We start from the raw sequence: 3998 nt of genomic DNA on the forward strand, positions 1-3998 counted from the left end.
TTTCCTTTCTGTGATTCTAATTACTAGTATGTTAGAGCCTTTGATACTGCTCCACAGCTCTTGAATGTTCTTTTTTTTTTTTGCTCCCACTCTGCTTTCTCTTCATTTTTCAGTTGGGATAATTTCTATTGACCTATTTTAAAGTTCACTCATTCTTTCCTAGGCTGAATTGAGTCTACTGATGAGCTCATTGAAGGTCCTTCTTCATCTCTCTTAACTGTATTTTTCATTCCTAGCACTTCACTTTTATTCTCTTATAGTTTCTCTGCTAAAATTACCCATCTCATTTTGTATGCTGTGCTCCTTTTTGGGTTAAAGACCTTAACATATTACTTATCGTTATTTTAAATTTCATTCTAGTCATTCCCAACATTTGTTTGATTCTGTATCTGGTTCTTACGAGTGCTTCAGTGCTTTGTCTTTTCTGACTGTTATTTCTTCTTTGCCTTTTCCTATCCCTTATATTTTTTAGTTGCAAGCCTGACTCGTTTTGTAGAAGAGTAGACATCAAGGTAAGTAATTTTTAGATCTGTAAATAGGTACATCTTTCCTTCTGCTATGCCTTTACTGAGGGGATTTGAGTAATCTAGTTAGGAGTTGGGGGTCTGAGTTTTGAGTTATTAGCGTGGGAATTAGTTTACTGAAACAATGTACAATCCATTCTGAGGTTCAGATCTTCACTTTAACTGTGATCTTATTCTTCACCAGTTCCTCTCCCAGCAGTCATCTGCTGTTACTTGTTTTGGAAATTGGTTAGATTGGAGATGATGTGGTCTCTGTAGTTCTGATCAAGCCTCATTTTTAGGCATGCCTCTATTTCTTGGTCTTGCCCTTCCTCTGGCTATTACAGTGGGCTCATTGTGTAATCTTATCTCTCTCCCAGGAGTAGGGGGTCCTGCTTTCCCCAGCCACAATTGCATTTTCACCAGTGCTTTAAGGATAGAAAGGAGTTCTGGTGGTATTGTGGATAAGACATTTGGCTACTAACCAGAAGGTCAGTGCTTCAAACCAATCAGCTGCTCTCAGAGAGGAAGATGAGGTAATCTACTTCTGTAAAGGTTTACAGCTTTGGAAACCCAATGAGGGTCACTGTGAGTCTGAATCAACTTGATGGCAGTGGGTTGGAAGATAGAAGTGCTATTGTTTTATCTCCCACAGATTAGGGATTTTTCTAACATAGTGGAGATGGGAGAAAGATCTAGGTGGAGTTATTGCCCCTTCTGACATAGCTACTGTTCCTTTAAGTTTGCATCACAGTGGGCAATCTTCTAGGTTCTTTCCTCTTCGTGAATGCCTGGTGGATTGGTGGAGGAAGATCCTGCAGAAGGTTGGGAACTCTCCAATTTCTGTGACCCACTAGTGATTTTACACCGTTTCTTCAGCAAGCCACACTGGGCTTTCACCAGTTGGTCAATTATTCTAATGGAAATTCCCTATTAGTGTCCAGTGGACACCTACCTCAGGTGAGCTGGTGGTTGTCTCCTCCGTCTCTGTAATAACTGTTTCTCTTTAGATTTTTGAGCCAGTTGGTTGCTCTGTGATGTGTTTTAAGAAAGTTGTGAATTTGAAATTAGTCAAGTTCTTTTTTTTTTTTTGTAAGGAGAAACTATGTTTCTTCTAGTTCTCTTATTTGGGGATAGAAGCCAGAAGTTTTGTTACCCTTAAAAGTTTAACATGCACATTTAACTAATTCTAAACTTAATAATTATTCCTATTCTCTTGAATAAGACAAAGATTTTAGAATGGTTTACTTCTTAAACCCCCTCCCCTCTCCCATGTTAATGTCACCTATGCTTTATTTTTACCTTGTTTAAGCTACTTTTGTTGTTGTTAGGTACCCTCCAGTAGAGTGCCACTTATTGCAACCCCACATGACAGGGTTAGAACTACCCCAGAGGGCCTTCTGTAATCTTTACAGAAGCAGATCACCAGATCTTTCTCCCATGGAACTGCTGGATGGGTTTGAACTGCCAGCCTTTTGGTTAGAAGCTGAGAGTGTAACCATTGTGCCACCAGGGCTCTTTTTAAGCCAGTTAAGTTGTTGTTAGTTGTTATGTGCCGTCGAGTCGGACCTGACTCATAGCGACCCTCCTTGGGTTTCCGAGGCAGTATCACTATGGAAGTAGATTGCCCCATCTTCCTTCCGAGGAGTGGCTGGTGGGTTTGAACCGCCAGCCTTCTGGTTAGCAGTCAAATGCCTTAGTCACTACGCTACCAGAGCTCCTAAGCCACTTAAAGGCTATTTAAAAAAGTAAATATTTACTCACCGATGTGGTTTTCAATTTTTTTTGTGTGTGTATCATTCTTCATTCATCCCCTTTCTTCCTTCTGGGTTCAGTTTCCTTCTTTATAAAGAATGTTCCTAAGTAGTTCTTTCAGCAAAAGCCTGTTAATAGTAAACTTTCTTTGTTCTGATGCATCTGGAAATGTCTTTATTTCACTTTTTCTCTTGAATAGTTGAACTGGTTACAAAATTGTAGGTTGACAATTACTTTCTCTCAGCACTTTGATGATGTTATTCTCATGTGTTTTGGGAAATCTTGTTAATGAGAAGTCTGGAGTCAGTTCCATTATGATTGCTTTGTAGGTAATTATCTTTTCTGTTGGGCTACCTTTAAGAGTTTTTCCTTATTTTTGATGTTCTTCTGCGGTTTCTTTGTGATATGTCTAGGTGTGGATTTGATTTACTCTGCTTTTATTTGGTATACATAGTCTGTGCCAGAAGCCATGAACCCAATGGCTCTCCTCAAAGACAAACGCAAAGCCATCCAAAGGAGCATCCCACGACCCAGCAGACAGTTCCCAGATGTTCAAATATTGCAGACCATACAAAGAAAGAAGGAAAAACTTGGAGGGAGGGAAAACAAATGGGAGATTTCATTCCTTGAGAACTATAGCTAAGAAAACAGTGCAAAGGAGACTTGAACATAACTATATTAAAAAGGGTAAAAAAAAAAGGGCAAGAAAATGGCATTATGAAATTAAAAAGCAGATTTCAAAGAGAGCAAAATAGCACTTCTAAAATTAAAAAATACAGTCAAATTGTTTTAGTGAAAATCTTCAATAAATGAATTAGCCAGTAGAATAAACACTGGTAAAGGGAAAATTAGGGAATTGTGAGATAGAGCTACCAAGAAAGGTACCAAAAAACAAAACAAAACCAAGCTCACTGCTGTTGAGTCGGTCCTGACTCATAGCGACCCCTCCTTGAGTTTCCGAGACAGTATCTCTACGGAAGTAGATTGCCCAATCTTCATTCTGAGGAGTGGTTGGTGGGTTTGAACCACCAGCTTCTGGTTAGCAATCAAATGCCTTAGGCACTATGCCACCAGAGCTCACCAAGAAGGTAGAAATGAAAAATATTAAATAAAATTTAAGCAACATGGAAGATACAATGACAATGTTCAACATATATCTAAATAATGATTCCAGAAATGGAGAATGGAGGAGAAGCAATATTTTTAAAAAAGAATGACTAAGGTTTCTTTCCAGAACTGAAGGCATCATGAGTCCTCAGACTGATTGTGTATACAAAAAAAAAACCCACTCAGAATAAATGAAAACAAATCCACACCTAGACTTAACCACAAATTGCCAATCTCTGCTCAGTTCCACTCCCTGTTAGTTGTTATAAACCCTAGCCACTGTTCTAAAACCTGCCACTAAATCACCAATCATAGTCAGCACATGACCTTGTCTCTGTTCTACTGTCTCAGGGATGAGATGTTTTTGCTCCTCTGGGAGGCCAGTCCCTTCTCTGGGCCTCTTTTATGTCACTGCTGCTGCTTTGGCAGTCGTCTTCTATCTGTTACAACCTCTCTTTCTCCTCATCCTGTATCCCAGTGGTTCTCAACTAGGGACATTTTTTTTTTTAAATCGTGATTTGGGTGAAAATTTACAGAGCAAATTCACATTCCATACAGCAGTTCACATACACTTTGTCTCATGATACTTGACCACAATTCACCACAATGCAATAGCTCTCCTCCCACTTCCTC

Source organism: Orycteropus afer, unplaced genomic scaffold (genome assembly GCF_000298275.1).
Source record: "Orycteropus afer afer isolate SDZICR_OR568_19922 unplaced genomic scaffold, OryAfe1.0 scaffold00546, whole genome shotgun sequence".
Taxonomy (NCBI): Eukaryota; Metazoa; Chordata; class Mammalia; order Tubulidentata; family Orycteropodidae; genus Orycteropus; species Orycteropus afer.